The sequence below is a fragment of the Callospermophilus lateralis genome, chromosome 15 (genome assembly GCF_048772815.1).
Source record: "Callospermophilus lateralis isolate mCalLat2 chromosome 15, mCalLat2.hap1, whole genome shotgun sequence".
NCBI classification, from domain to species: domain Eukaryota; kingdom Metazoa; phylum Chordata; class Mammalia; order Rodentia; family Sciuridae; genus Callospermophilus; species Callospermophilus lateralis.
In genome coordinates this window covers 16,353,258-16,370,045 of record NC_135319.1, presented here as the reverse complement: position 1 = coordinate 16,370,045, position 16,788 = coordinate 16,353,258, and the positions used below count along the sequence as shown (strand labels likewise).

Below are 16,788 nucleotides of genomic sequence, written 5' to 3'. Positions count from 1 at the left end.
CCCTGTTTTCTGTGACTTTGGAAGTTGATGTTTGCATCATTTTTTTTTCTTTTTGCCTTCAATTCTAGTTTAACTTAAAAATATGTCTAGTGTAAATTCAACAGAAAGTATACTGCTTGTTATACACCCCTGACTCTTAAGTTTTCAAAATATACCAACATATACTCTATTTACCAACTCTCTTTGCCATAGCTACATGAGGTTTTGCAAGCATACCTCTCCTGTTGAAAGCTATTCTAAAATCCCAGTGTGCCTCCACAACCTGATGAATGACAAGACATAGACACATATTTTGAAACAGCATTTTAGACTATCATTAATTTTTCCCATTTTGCATAGTTTCCACTCATAGTTTCTCTTCCTTAAAAAGGACTTTATCTAAGACAGATAGGGGCTATTATCCAGCTTAGTGTACAGACAGATCCATGGAGAATTCTTGGCAAAAAGTTCTTCTTCAGGTTTAGAATGACCCACTTCAGAGCTCTGAGGAACAACACTCATGGCACAATTGAAACTTCACTTCTTAAAAATCTCATTCTCACAGCAGGTGGGCGCAACAAAGAACTGTGTTCCCTGTGAACACAGTGATTTATATGAAAATGATGGGATCATTAAAATGCAGATGGAGCAGTGTTATCATTCATCACAGTAGATTTAAATATAGCAAAGAGTCACCTTTACCTTTTCTGGAAATTATGACCTACAGGGATGCCTCACATAATTATCACATTGTTTTTGTCAAACAGCAATGTCATCTCTGACATATTTTGGAAAGTAAAATGAGAAACAGGGTGAAGTAGTGAAGTCCTGGGAGACTACTGGGATATCAACTTCTATCACATCTGCACATTTACTTCCCCCAAAGAGCAGCCTGCTCCTACACTGCAGCTCTTCTTCCTTCTTTGCTGAGCTTTCCAGGAGGGTTCAAATATTTAAATTGGATCTAAAGATAGACAAGTGTGTGTGTGTGTGTGTGTGTGTGTGTGTGTGTTTTATATCTACATATCTACATGTGTGTGCGTGTGCATATATATACAAGTATGTAAACGTGCATATATATGCACACAGAAATCATATATGGAAATATATGCACATTTAGACTATCCTATATTTCGAATAACACGCATATGTATTTGTATATGCATAAATAAATAAACACACATATACGTCACTGATCAGCAGTACCAACATCTGGAAGTTTTCTGCTTTTATCTGATTGTGGGTGGATACTGCCTTTACGGTGTCAATATCTCATGTGTCTTTTTGTACTGGCTGTCACTATGATTTTTTATTGTAATGCAAACCCCATTCTGTCTTTGGACTATTTATTGTTTTTTTTTTTTTTTTTAATCTTAGAACTTCACTAATTCTACAAAACCATTTGCATAAATGGAGTATAAGCGATGTGATTTAGTATTTTTATGCAATCTTCAGAGTCATTTTGTGACAATTTCTTATTTCATTAAAAACATTAAAATCTACTTATTTGTGAACTATTATTGACTTTATATGCACACAAACATACACATATCACATAACCATGCATCATAGATACATGGGTACACATATATGTCATTACATTCAGTATGAAACAGAGGCAGTGGAGCAGATGCCACAGCCTTCATAGACCTGTGAGCTAGGCCTAGAACTTGTCCACCTTTCTCCTAAGATATTGAAAACAAATACGATAATTGTGTCGTTCCCATCATGGTCACGCAGACTCCCCGGGGATGACATAAATAGCATGGCAGCTGGTCTGGTAAGCAGACTTACACAGCAGGGGGCGGTCACCTAGACTACATAATGACTTGAGATTGAGGTTTGACCACTCAAGTGCACAGGCACACCTCAGTCACATCAAAGAACACGAACTTCTAAGTCATTATACTAAGCCAAACACTGGATTTTCCTTGAGTTAAAAAGGTCCTCTGGTTTGTGTTCCTGCACAGGAGAAAGAAGCAGCTTGGGTAGGAAGGAAGTGGCAGATGTTTTGTGGCTGGGAGGAGGGGTGGAGCTCACACTCACAAGAGGAGAGTCCACCTGTCAAAGAGAAAGAGAATAGGACTTAGTTAAAGGCAGTTTTATTCAGTTCTACTATTGTGAGGGAAAGATCTCCATGTGACTAAGTTCCACTGGCCCAAATGAAAGCCATCCTGGAGGCAACTAAATCCTGGAGTGTGCCACAGGACTAGATTAAGGCAGGTTAGGGAGATGACCAGGCCATCTGTGTCCATCAGCCAGTTATCATGGGCCTTAGACCCTTACACGTCCCCAGAGACTGAGACTCAGGGCCCTCACCTTTTTGATTACATTGCAAATGAATGTCCCCACATCCATAAGATCTACGTTGTAAAAGACACATGCACATTTAAAAAGGACAGAGAAATTATCTGTAATTTAAGTTTTCTTAAGTAAGTCTCTAAGAAAGGGAAAGACAGGAACCTATCATACATTTTTACTACAATGACCAGTAAATTCATAAGGGAGCGGGGTAGTCCCGTAGACACCACTAGTCTTAGGAGCTATGCAGGGTTTGGACAGAAATTTCCTGCTGGAATTTTTGTAGTTCTCAAAAGTAAGGCCAAATCGTTACCAAGGAACCACTTTTAGATTTAGATAGCAGAAGAGGCATAGACCATAGCTGCCAGTCCTCTGTGACCCGAGGACATACTGAAAAGGACAACACTGAAACAAAGGGAGTCCTTCAGAGCACCCAAGTTCAGATGACATTGTTGCCCCAGGTCCCTCAGAACCAGCAGGATTGAGAACCTGTCTTAAAAGGGCCTTCCAGAGGAGAGAGCAAGGCAAGAGACATGGTGCAAATCATCATCCCAGACAGGTCCTTCCTGGTGTCAGCAAACTGCTTTTAGCCTTTGTCAGCTTACATGGTTGAGTGTAGACACATGGTGCACAGGGGGACCCCTCCTGTACCTCACAGCACTTCCCATGGGCATCCACATGAAACCCTTGGATATTTATATTGTCTCCAAGGTCACATTAAGCAATAAGCAACTTATATATTGACCTTTGCTTATACCCCATTTTACTTATTTTACTTTGCTTATATCCCATTTTACTCTTTTCTTCAGATATATAATCAACCCTCTCTGTAGGAGGGGGATAGTTTCCAGGACCCCTTGGATACCAGAATCCAAGATTCTCAAAGACCTTATGTAAACTGTGGTAATATTTGTATATTTTCTATTGTTTTCTATATATGTTAAATCATCTATTGACTACTTATAAAAATCTAATATGATAAAAAAAATAATAGTTATAGGTTTAGGAAATGACAAGGAAAACCTGTGCATGTTCATTACTTTTTAAAATGAGGCCACCATCCAGAATTTTTCTGTTTTCCTCTAGTTAAAATTGGATGTTGCTTCATTTTTGGGTGTCAGTGTTTAATATTTCTTTTTGTACCAGCTGTCACTTTGATTTTTATGTTTTACACTAACTGGTGGTTTTGTAACATGAACCTCATTCTGTCTTTGAGCAACTTGCTTCAGATTGATTTTGTCTCAGAATTTCACCGACTCTACAAAATCATGTGCATATTGGGGAGGTAGGTGAAGCCATCTGCCATTTTTCTTGTGTTTCAACATTGAGTTACCTTGTTGTAGCCTCTGGTATAGAGTCCTCCCCCTTTTTTTTCCCCTAAGAAACCATTAAAAACTGCCTGTTTGTGAACTATGGCCAATTTTCAACAGCACCAGTTTCCTTAAAGGCAAGTCACCACTTTGGATATCATAGAACAATATACATTTTTCTTAGACTTAGCATGCCTAAATTAAATTTTATTCTTCAAAAATATGAATAATTCATCTAAGGTAAATCATTGGAGTAATAATCTCATAAAGCCAGTTCATTGTATAAGTTTTAAGCATCTTATTAAATTTTATAAAATTATGAATAGACTTTCATTAATTAAAATGCCACCCATATTATATAATTTGTACAAGTACTGGCTGGTGACTACAGTATCTTAAAGTAATGCTTTTTATTGTGAAGTTGTGCCCAAAAGCTTCCAGATGTGCATAGAATTTGACCTAGCAATTTAATTTCTATAAATAAAGAATAAAGATATATATATATATATATATATATATATATATATATTCCATATCTACAAAGTTAACCAGTTGCAGATCAAATTATTAAAAGAAAAACATCGGTGGGTATATGAAAATTTTCAGCATCATTATATTATCAGTGAAATGCAAATCAAAACCACAAGGAAGAATTACTTTATTCAATTTGAATGGTTAAAATCAAAAAGGAAAAAAAATGCTGATATAAATGTGGAGAAAGGAAAACGCTTATACATTGTTGATACAAAGGTAAGTTTTTTTTTGTTTTTTTTTTTTAAGATGTGGGACGGCGGCATTTTTTTAAGACAGGAAAGAACATATTTACAATCTGAGTCAATTATAATAGCAGTTAACATTTATATAGCACTAACTGCCCAAGTGTCATCTAAGTATCAAATATTTATATCTCTTTATTTAATCCTTAAAACAAGCCCATGAGGTAAACACTATCATTCCCCATTTTGTGGATGAGAACACTAAAGCACAGAAGAGTAACTTGTCCAAGGTCACAAGGCAGTAAATTTCAAATGGTAGAACCAGGATTCAAATCCAGACAGGCTGGTGCCTGGATCCAATGATCCCACTGTAACATATGCTGCAGAAGGGGAGAAAGCTCTGAGCTTGCAGAATTCCTGAATGAGCCCAAAGCAGGTGGCAAACAGCCAACCATGGGCCTACACAGATTCAGGTCACTGCTTGAAGATTCTTTTTCACTAGATCCAACACCATCCTGAGCCTATTCTTTCTCTGTATCCAGCCTATTAGCTCTCAGGGGGCAAAAGATAGGGACTCCCATTCCTTTACTCCCACTTCCACACAGCAGGCCAAGGTTCATCTGACAAATGGGCAGAACCTTTATTTCCTAACTCTAGACCTCCAATAGAAGGCAGGTCAAATGTACTGTAGGCTGAAGGCAAAGCCCTTTTTATTTTTTCATTTTTTTCATTTTCATTTTTAAACAATCCAGAAATCAGCAGAGACCCCCACACATGGTGTTCTTCATAGCAGTCCCTTCCAATAGGCCAGAGGAAAGGGGCAGAAGGACTTCTGTGGACCCAAGCTGTGTTGGGAATGTTGAGCAGTCACAAGGGGGTCTCAGAAAAGGCACAGCCATCTCAGATGTTCAGACCTAGAGAACAGCCTGGTTCAGCAGGTCTTCAGGACCGGTTGTCTCAGAGGCCTTCTTTGGGTCGGGGGCCACAACTAGAGCTGGGAATGGAACCCAGGCCAGGGGGTGCCCCTGGGGGCTGGTAGCCACACTCACTAGGGTCCAGGGGGTCCCGGCTGAACAGTACCCACACTGCAGGCACATTGCGACGTACTGTGAGGGGGGTCTAAACCTGTGTCAGGTGAAGTTGGGACCCAGCTGTCTTCAGTCTGCAGGAAACGCAGTTTGGTGAGCTGGTGCAGACCTGAAACTCGACGCTTGACAATCTCAGCGCAGCTGACAGCTTTCCCTGCAGCCCGGCCAGAACCTGAGAACACCACATGTCGTGCACTGCCCCCCTCCAATCGACCCAGTGCAAGTCCCAGCAGGTTTCGAATCTTGCTGCCATCTCGGACCCGCATCTCCAGGGTGTCAGGAGGTAGCTGGGGCATTGGGGAAGGTGCTGGAAGCTCTACAGAGCCAGCTTTCCGGTAGTGCTCCATCCTGCTTGCTGTGTTGTCTGTGACTCTCACTGCCCATTCAACAGACCCAGAAGACTCCCGCCTGATCCTCGCAGCGCCGCCAAGATGGCGTGCGGGCCGACAAAGGTAAGTTAATACTGTCATTATTGAAAATAATATGGTAGTTCCTCAAAAATTAAAACAAATATATATCTACCCTATATCCAGCAATCACACTGTTGATTATATACCCAAAGGAAATAAAATCAGTGTATCGAAGGAATATCTGGACTCCCATGTTGATGGCAGCATTGTTCATAATAGCCACAAAATGAAATCAATAGAATTTTCTATCAGTGGATAAATGGATAATGAAAACATGATGTATATATACATAAGGGAATTTTTGTCAGCTATACAATGGATGAAATTCTATCATATGTAAAAACACAGATGATCCTGGAAGGCATTATGTTAAGTGAAGTAAGCCAGACACAGAAAGACAAATACCATATAATCTCAATTATATTTATAATCTATAGAAAGTGATCCCCTAAAAGTAAAGAATAAAAGAATGGTTACCCGAGGATGGACACAGAATGTGAATGTGGTTTTGGTTTTTATTCTTTAAAGACGTGATATTGAAGATCTTTATATTCTTTATTATTCATGAGCAATTTGTACATTTTCTTTGGTGAAATATGTATTCAAAGCCCCTTTGCAAATTTTTTGATCCAGTGGTTTGTTTTGTTATTGTTATTGAGTTGGAGAAATTCTTTTTTATGTTCTAGATACTAACCTCTGATCACATGTATTTGAAAATGTTTTCCCTATTCTGCAGGTTACGTTCCATTCTACTGAAAGTGCCCTTTGATGTCAAATATTTTCTCTCATATGTGAAAACTAGATGAAAATAAGGAAAAGAAATTCAGGCATACCCAATAAAAATAGAAGGGAGGTCACTGGAGAAGAGTAAGGGGGCTCAGGGGCTGATAGGAGAGACTGGAAAAGAATGGAAGGATGGAATGATATTGACAAAATACATGAATTCCACCTATATGTATATCTAGAGAGTACTAATTTTGAAATTATAAACAAATAGAAGTAAGTCTAGTGTAGAGTAGAGTAAGGGGTGCAGGGGGAGGAAGAAGTGGAGGGAAAAAGGAAGTATTGGGGACTGAAGTGGAGCAAACTATCTTACATGAATCTGTGATTATGTCCAAATGAACTTCAGTACTATGTATAAGGCATTCATAAAAACTTAAAAAGAGGAAAGTTCCATTTGATTCAAAATGATTTTCATTTTATGTAGTCCAATTTATGTATCTTTTTTGCTTTTGTTGCCTGTGCTCCTGATGCAATACTGAAGAAATCACTGCCAAGTCCAATGTTGCTTAGGTCGGACTTGAACTTGTAATCCACCTGCCTCATCCTCCTGAGCTGCTAGGATTATAGGCATGTGCCACTGCAACTAGCTTGAACTGAATTTTTATATGGCATAAGCTTTATTTTTTTCATGGTAATAATATACCTTTCTCAAGATCATTTTTTTAGATGAATTTCTATTCCTCACATCCTTGCTACACTTAACTCTGTTTCAGATGAAGGTTAGGACAGATTTTGTTAACCAGAGTCTTAAAAAACTAGTCTATGGCACACCTACATTGTATTGACACTGTATTAACATTTCAGAGAACTGCCCGAAATGAACACATGGGTCAGTAGGCTCATGCCCTGTGTCTTAGGGGAAGGAAGCATTTCCCTTCTACCTGGTCTGTTGTTCATCCTTGGCATATAGTTTCATTTACCTATTGGTGGACAGATTGTAGGCACTTCTTATGTGGCTCATAAAAAGAGAAGAAAAAATACCCATCCAAGGGTCATGTCCACTGCCTTGGTGTGCCAGCCAGACAGTTTCCACTTGTCTTCAACGAGGAAGGTAAGTTTACGAAGCATGCTATGCACCCACCCATCATTCTATACCAGTGGAATGGGGAATGTGATCAGGTAGACAGTCATCAGTGTCCATCGGAGTAATACCATATGGCCACCAGACAAGAGTGCATCCTCTTTTGCCACACTATAGTCAACTCATGAACACAAGAGTGATGACCTCAATCACAACCAGTTACAGCATCCAGCTGATGTCTAGAACACTGGCTGGTATTCTGCCCTTCAAAGATGTTTCATGACCCAGTGAATTATAAATACCAAACATTTATCTATACCCTCAACTGGAAAAAAAAATGGAGAACCACCTTAGCCAAGGAGAAACTCATTTGGAAAAAGAAACAGTAGGAAATATATGGCAACGATCTAAAATTATCATTATCTTGTAATGTTGGAATTCCTTCCAGTGGATGAATTATGATGTCCTTAAAAAGGAAAAAAAGTAAGGCAGGATCAAAGATTTATTTTTGTTCTTTCTATTCTGCTTTATTGATCTATATACCTCTCTTTATTCAAATATTACAATTTTGATTTTCTAGTATATGGAAAGTTGAAATCAACGAGTTTTATTTCTCCCAATTTGTTCTTTTACAAAATTGTTTGGCTGTGTGGGCTCCTTTGCATTTGCATATAAATTGTATGATTAGCTCATCAACTTCTTCAAAAATCTTCCTTAAACTTTTGATACAGATTGTGATGAATCTATAGGTCAATTAGGAGACAACTTCCTTCTTACCAACATTGTCTTCTAATCCATGAATATAAAAGTCCCATTTATTTTAGATGTTCTTTAAATTACCTTAGAAATGTTTTATAATTTTCAGTGTTCAATTACTATGTTTCTTTTAAAACTATTTCTATGTAGTTAATTTTTGTTTACAATTATATGAATAGAAGTTTTCTTTAAAATTAATTTTCTGATTAATCTTTGAAAGACAATCAATTTTTGTATATCAAATTTTAATCATTATATCTAAATGTTTAAAATTCTATCCATATCAAATTATATTTTCTGAGAAATAGGGTAATTATCCATCTTCTCTTCCAAACTATTTGCCTTCAGTTTTCTATATGTGATTTATTGCTTGTTCAAATATCCAGTTCAATGTCAAATAGCAATGACAAGACTATTTTTGCCTGGTTCCCAATTTTAACAGAGAAAGATTTGTGCAACCATTAATTATGATGTTTCCCATTAGTAATCCTACATATAATTCAACTTGTAGAAGAAGTTCTCTCATATTCATATTTACTGTGAGTTTTCATGATGAATCAGTATGGAGTTTGTCAAATGCATTCTCTGGAACTGTTAAGATCATTATTGGGTTTCTGCTCCTTATTTTGTTCCTATGTGGTCTTACATTAAGTAACTTTTGAGTTTACATAAGTTTTGCATTTCTCACTTGGTTAAATCATATAGTATTTTAACACGTGGCAGAATTTTATTCACTAATAAGTTGATAAGGATTTTTTGCATCAATATTCATAAAGAATGTTAGTTGAGGTTTCTTGTTGTGTCCATGTGGCTTCCATTTCAACATGACACTGGTCTGAGGGAATGAGTTGGAAAGGGATTTTTCTCTATTTCCTAGCAAAATCTGTGGAATACTCATATTATTTCTTAACATTTTTGCAGAATTCCAAGTGAAGCATTCCAAATCTGGGCCTCCCTTTCTGAGAACAATCTTAATTACTAATTTATTTACCTGATAGGAACCTATTCAATTTTCTTTTTAATTTTTGAGTCATTTTAGTAAATTATGTCTTTCTTCAATTTAAGTTCCCTAATTTGCTGGCAAAGAAAAGGCTATTAATAATTTTCTGTTACTCTTCTTAATTTGTGTAGTCAATAATTATGTTTGTGCCTCCAGATTTTTGTAGTTTCTTTCTTGTATAGTTTCTTAGCATCAGTATGGCTAAAGATTTATCAATTGTATTTTCATAGTTTCAAAATTAAACTTTTCATTTCTTTTTGATATTTCTACTTTCAATTTTATTTTTGTAGACATAATACCTTTCATTTTCTTGCTTCTGTTTACTTTGAGTTTAACTGTGATCTGTTTCTAGCTTCTTAAGGTGAAAGTTTATATATTTGATTTGCAAAAGCTTTACTTTCATAACTGAGGTGTCTAAAGTCATAAAATTTTCTCTATTTTCCGCATTTACTGTATTCCCTAAATTCGATATGCTACATTTAGGGTGTGTGTCTAAGTAGATGGTTTAATTTCGAAAGTTTCCTGACATATTTCTGTTGTTGCTTTCTAATTTAATTATGTTTTGGTCAGAGAACAGACTGCATTTTTTTCCCTGGTACCAGGGGCATTTAACCACTGAGCTGCATCCCCAGCCATTTTTAATTTTTATTTTGAAACAAGGTCTCACTAAATTGGTTAGACCCTTGCTAAACTGCTGACTTTGAATTTGGGATCTGCCTGCCTCAGCCTCAATAGTCTGTGGGACTCCACCATGCCCATCCAGACTAGATGATTTTAATTATTTACAATTTGTGAGATTTGTTTTATTTATTGTACACTATAGTAGAGAATGTGGATGTCAACTTCAAATAAATGTGATGTGTGTTTTGCTGTTACTGGATGAAACGTTCCATAATGACATCTTCAATTGAATTTTTCAGTAGTGCTCAAGTCTTCCATATATATGCTAATTTTCTGACATATTGTTGAACAACTATTGAAAACAGGAATTATTATATTTAATTTGCTGTTTTTAGATATACATGACAGCAGGGTATGTTCTGAGATATTATATATACATGGAGTACAACCCATTCCAATTAGGATCCCATTCTATGGTTGTACATGGTTTGGAGTTATACTCATCAAAGGAAAATTAGATCTGATTCATTCTACTATCTTTTCTATTCTCATTCCCTCTGCCTTCCCTTTATTCCCCTTTGTCTAACCCAATGAGCTTCTATTCTTCTTCTCCACACCTTCTCTAACTATAATTTGTGTCTTGTCTGTTTCTACTATTAATAATGCCATAATTTCCTGCATGTACAGTGGGATTTTGCTGTTAGGTTTTTATACATTTATAATTATTATACTTTCCTGATACCTTCCAGATGGAGTGACTTTATTATTATGCAGTGTTCTTCTTTCACTCTAGAAGTATTTCTTGCTTTCAAGTATATTTGATCTGGTATTAATATTATCTCTTCAGCTCCACGTGATTATGGTTTGCCACATATATCTTTAATCATATTTTTATTTTTAATTTATGTGTATTTTAAAATTGAACAGAGTATAAGGTAGAATCATGGTTTTCATTTAATGATTTTAAATTTCTACTCAGCTTGACAACCACTGCATTTCGACTAAAATGTTTATTCACATTTAATGCATTTATCGTTATGATTGGATTCATTTTTGGAATTTTTAAATTGCTTTCTGTTTATCTTGTTTTTGTTTTATGTTCCCTCTTACTCTTTATTTTGTGTTAGATTAACATTTTTGGTGAACAAGTTTAATTCTTCTGTCAATTTCTTAACTTTATGTCTTTAGTAGTTGCTTTGAGAATTAAATGTGCAACTTAACCTTATGACAATCTATTTCTGGTAAATACTGACATAATTTTAGTAAAATGTACCAGACTTGTTCAAATATAGCTCAATCTCCCCCTCCACATTTGTGCTGTTATAGTCCTATCTATCACACTTATATAAGGTATAATACCAATAAAAGGAGAAACAATATATTTAAATAGAATTTTAACGCACAATTTCAGAGCTCTGTATTTCTTCCTATGAATTTGAGTGGCTGCCGGGTGTTCTTTTCTTCCTGGCAGAGTTCCCATATTATTCCTACAAGGCAGAGATACTAGCATTACATTTTTTCTCATTTTTTGCCTCTCTTGAAAAGTTATTATTTTGCCTTTATTTCAGAAGTCTATCTTGCTAGATATTCATTTTGACCACCTTCTTTTATTTCTTTTAGTACTTTGAATATCCTTCCTCTGTCTTCTCTCTCTCTTTCCTTTTTTTTGCCCCTTTCAATGCTTTATTCACTCAAATTAATCAATACAATTCACTCTATAGGTTCTTAATCAAGAAAATGACAATCCTTAATGCTAGGCATTGCAATAGACATGATCAATTCATAGCAAACAATTCTAGATTAATTAATTCACAACAAACAATTCTAGATTAATTCTAAGCACTGCAAAACACACTGAATCATGACAGGCTAGTGACAGACATTCCCTCTGCATGCTAAGTCCAAAAGTCTTAAGCCTTAGTCTTTATGTCCAGCAGATGCACACTCACTCAGACTATGGTGATCAGGTCTGGAACCAAGGCAGGCTTTTCCTGGCTTGGAGTGGACGACTAGTTGAGGAGAGGGTCCTAGGGAGAAGTTGTGGCTCTCACCAGGATCCAGACAAGGTGGTAGAGTTTGAGAGCTGTGAGGATCGTGCAGAGGATCAACAAGGACAACAAGTGATGGGATGTCAGGTCCTCATCAGGCTCTCCAGCTCGAGTGCATCTTTGTTTCAGCTGGCTCTGTCTTCTCTCTTTTTTCGAGCAATTCAGTTTTCATTACATTCTGTTCTCCTACACAAATCATTTTTGTTTTGCTACTTTTAATATTCTCTTTTTTTCCTGACATTAAATAATTTGATGATGGTACATCTAGGAGTTGAATTCTTAAGTTTACTCACTGGGGGTTAATTTGGACCAACCATTTGGATCTATAGGTTCACATTTTCCATAAGATTTGAAATCTTTCTGCCATCGTTACTTTATATTTTTTTCTTTCCCTTTTTCTCTCTCTTCTACTTAAATGGCCATTACATATATTTACTATTTTATAATTGTTATTTCCCACAGGACACTCAGACTGTTTATTATTCTTTATTCTTTGCCATTCTGTTCCTCAGATTTTGTAGTTTTATTGATATAATTTCAGGGTCACTGATATTTTTTTCCAATACCTCAAATATGGTATTGAACATATTCTGTGAATTATTTTGTAGAGTTTGTTTTTATTTTCCTCTAGAATGTCCACTTAATTCAATTCACATTTTGTATCCCTTCATTGGAATTGTTTGCAGTATTTTCATCATATTTTACTATAATTTTTATAATGGGTAAAAGATAACTTATATATGCTATCAAGTGCATTCTTTTAGAAGGAAAAAGTTTAGCAGTTTATTACATTCAGACTTTGGCAACAAACACTACTATGTAATTTTAGAATATTGTCATCACACCTTATATACTAGCAGAAATTGCTTATTCAACCACTAATCTACTTTTTCATAGCAATGTGTTTGCCAAATCTGAATACTTAATATAATTATATGAAAACCATCATATATTATGGGCTTTTGTGCCTACTTTCTTCCCATAGCACAATATTTTCAAAGTTCATACATGTCATAATATATGACAGTGTTTTGTTATTTTTTTATGGCTAAATACTATTTTAATATGTGGGTATATTTAATGTCTTTTATCCATTCACCGGTTCATGAAACATTATTTTTGTTTTTACTTGGGGCTATTAGGAATAAGGTTGCTATGAACATTCATGTGCAAGTTTATGTAAAAAATATTTTCAGAACTTTTGGGTATTTACCTAAAGGATGGAATTGCTTAGTCTTATATAAACTCCATATTTAACAGCTTTGGGAACTACCACACTGTTTCCCAAAGTAACCATATCATTTTAATTCCAAGTGCAAATGTATTAGGTTTCCATTATGGCCAGCACTTATAATTGTGTCTCATTATTACAGCCATCCTAATGAATGTGAAGAAACATCCTATTGTAGTTTTTATTTGCATTTACCGAATAACTAATCCTGTTTAGCATGTTTTTATTTTATTGGCTCTTTATATATTTTATTTAGGAAAGTGCAAATTCATATTTTCTATTAATTTTAAAATAGTGCTACTTGTTATTGTTGAATTGCAAGTTGCTTTTAATATGTGTTCTGGATACTAGAACTCCAGGTATTTGATTTTCAAATGTTTTCTCTCTTCTGTGAGTTTGTCTTTTAACTTCCTTTGATGTGTCCTTTGATATGCAAAAGTTCTACCCTTCGATGAAGCCTGATTTACTTAATTTTTTTATAAATGCTTTTGGTGTATATTTAAGAAATCATCACCTAATTCAAGCTATTACAGATTCAGACCTAAATTTTCTTCTATATGTTTAATAAGTTTACCTCTCTTTCTTAGGTCTTTTTTCCATTTTGAGTTAATTTTTGTATGTGGTATGAGGTAAAGGCACAAAATCATTCTAGGAACATTTGTTGAAAAGACTTATTTCTGAATTGAATGGTCTTGGAAGACTTGTTAAAAATCAATTGACCATAAATGTGTGGGTTTATTTCTAGTTTTTAAATTCCATTTCATTGATTTATGTGCTCATCCTTATGCTGTTACCACACAAGGCAGCTTAATATTAAGTTTTCAAATTGAGATATATAAATTCTCAAACTGTGTTCATCTATGTAAGATTGTTTTGGTTATGCTAGCATCCTTACTTTTTCACAAAAATTTTAGAAGAAGTTAAAACTCTTTTTAAAGGCAGCTGGAATTTTAGCATAGATTTTGTTAAATCTGTGGAAAAACATTCAGGTTATTGCCATATTAACAATATTAAGTTTTGCAACCTATGAACATGAGAGATTTTTCTGCTTATTTAAGTTCTCCTTAATTTCTTTCATAGTTTGTGTTGTTATAAGTGTATAAACCTGGCACTTTGTTTTTAAATTCATTCCAACAAACATTTTATTATTTTTCTGCTTTTGTTATAATTGGTTTTCTTAATTTAATTTTTGGATTATTCATTACAAAACTTACCTGGTTTATATTGGTTTTATATCTTACAATATAATTAGCTCTAGTAGTTTTGTTTTTCTTGATTTCTTAGAACAGTTTTAAATATACAATGGCTAATGAAAAGTTTTGCTGCTTTTTGATTTGAATATGTATTTTTTTTCTTTTTTTTTTTTGAAGTATACTGTGAATATAAAAAACAGCAGTGGATGTCCTCTTCCTTCTTGATGTAGAGAGGGGACATTTAATATTTTAACCATACACTATCATGTTACCTGTGAGTTTTTCTTAGATGCCCTTTATCAGATGAAGAAGTTCCCTTTCCTGCATATGTTTTTTGATCCTTTGCTTTTTTTGTCCTTTATTCTAGAGATCTGGTTATGTGTGATGATCCTAGTTTAACCTGGAATGAATCTCACTAAGTCATAATATATAATTTTTACATGTTGTTAAATGAGTTTCTTTAAAAGTTTTCCAATATAATTTATATCTATATTGATAAAATTTCTTTGTCTGGAGTTTTCTTTTCATGTAATATTTTTGTCTTTGCTCATTCTGGCCTCAACATATGAATTTTGAAGAACTGGCTTCTCTGTTTTGGAAAATAGTGAAGAAAATAGGCAGTTTAAAAAAAAAAAAACTTTTGTATTGAGCAATGAACTTTTCTGTGCTTTCTTTTTTATGATTCTTTTGATAATGAATTCCTTTAGACTTGTCATTGGCCCATTTGCCTTTTTTTTTGAAACAAAATCTTGCTGTTGCTCATGCTGGCCTTGAATTTGTGATCCACATCCTCCTGAGTAGCTGGGGTCACAGGTGTGTGCTATGTGTCCAGCTCATTTGCATTTTATATTTCCTTCTAGCATATATTTCTCCGGGATGCATTCTTTCTTTATGTCATCTAGGCTCTTTTATATGTTAACATACAACAGTTTATTATCTTACCTTATAATATTTTTATTTCATAAGGTCAGTTGTTAAGTACTTCCTGTATTCATAATTTTAGTAATGGAGTCTTCTACTTTTATCTTAATAAATCTTACTAGGGATTTATTTTTTTCTGTTCACTGTCTCTAAGAAAATACTTTGGTATACATGCTATTCTTTTCACTGTCTGTTTTCTGTTAACATAAATCCCTTCTTTCTTCTGCTTGCCTTCATTCTAGTTTGCTGTTGTATTTCCAGTTTTAAGGTATCAATTGAGATTATTTATGAAGTTTACTGTCATAAATTTTTCTTTAAGCACTGCTTTAATTTTATCTCATATATTTGAATATGACACCTTTTATTTTTTCTTCAGATTATTTTCCAAATTCTTTGGAATTTCATCTTTGACTTTTGATTATTAAGGAGTACCTGGATGAATTAGCATATACTTGTAAATTCATTCTGTTATTTACTTCTAGTTCTTTTTCTACTGTATTCAGAAAACACTGCTTGGATGATCTCAATTCTTATTTTCTTCTTCCATTTTGCTTTTATTTTATCTTTCCTATTGTTTGAGAAGTTGCCTAGATATTTCTTACATAAGATCTGAGATGTGCAGTTTTGAAGTTCTGATCTCATGTTATTATACAGGAGCCTTGATGATGTAATGGTAGTAGGGGGAAGGGGTGGCTGCCACAACCTGATGACTGAGTCCTAGAAACCTGCAAGAGGCACTGGGAAATCAAGAAAGACACCCATACACTTATATAGAGAAAGCTGGGACCAGGTGGGACACTAAATTCTGATGGAGGAACACTGACTCAGGGCTAGCTCAGTATGGTTATTATATAGGGTCCCACAATCAGGAAGTTAGTGTACACTGTTTTTTTGTTTGTGCACTAAAAAGTGACACTAGAAACATTTTTTGTATCTATTCTACTGTTGCAGTGCTAGGAACATCCTTTTATTTTCCTGCTGTACCATGGAAGACCATAGTCCAGAGTTTCTGTAAAGCAGGCAGGCTTGAAGTTGGCAGTGCTTGCAAGACATTGTGGTTATCTTGTTATGATCAGAACTCTTTATACCTGGGAGCTGATGTCTGGGCCCAAGGTCAAGACTGTTGTTGTTCTGTACCTTTGCTCAGAACTTCCTCATGCAGGGCTTTACCATACCTCCTGGGCACTCTCATCCTGCAACTTTGCACAGAATGTTCCCAGGGCAAAGTGGAGCCACAGCTCTGAGGCAAAGACCATGATCCAAGTGCTGTGCTGTTTCCCCTATGCCTTAGCCAAGACAGCACTGGTACTTCCATTCCCTGTCCTTGAAGTGTAGAGGTGGGTATTTCACTTCATCCAAGATCTGTTATGCTGTGTTTAAAAATCACAGATGGTAATGGTCTTTAGGGTT

At 35.2% G+C, this 16,788-nt stretch overlaps 1 pseudogene; it reads right to left on the bottom strand.

The window, feature by feature from the left end:
* Positions 1–5,263: 5,263 nt before the first annotated feature.
* On the bottom strand, positions 5,264–5,786 carry LOC143381522 (ribonuclease P protein subunit p25-like protein; annotated as a pseudogene).
* Positions 5,787–16,788: the final 11,002 nt, after the last annotated feature.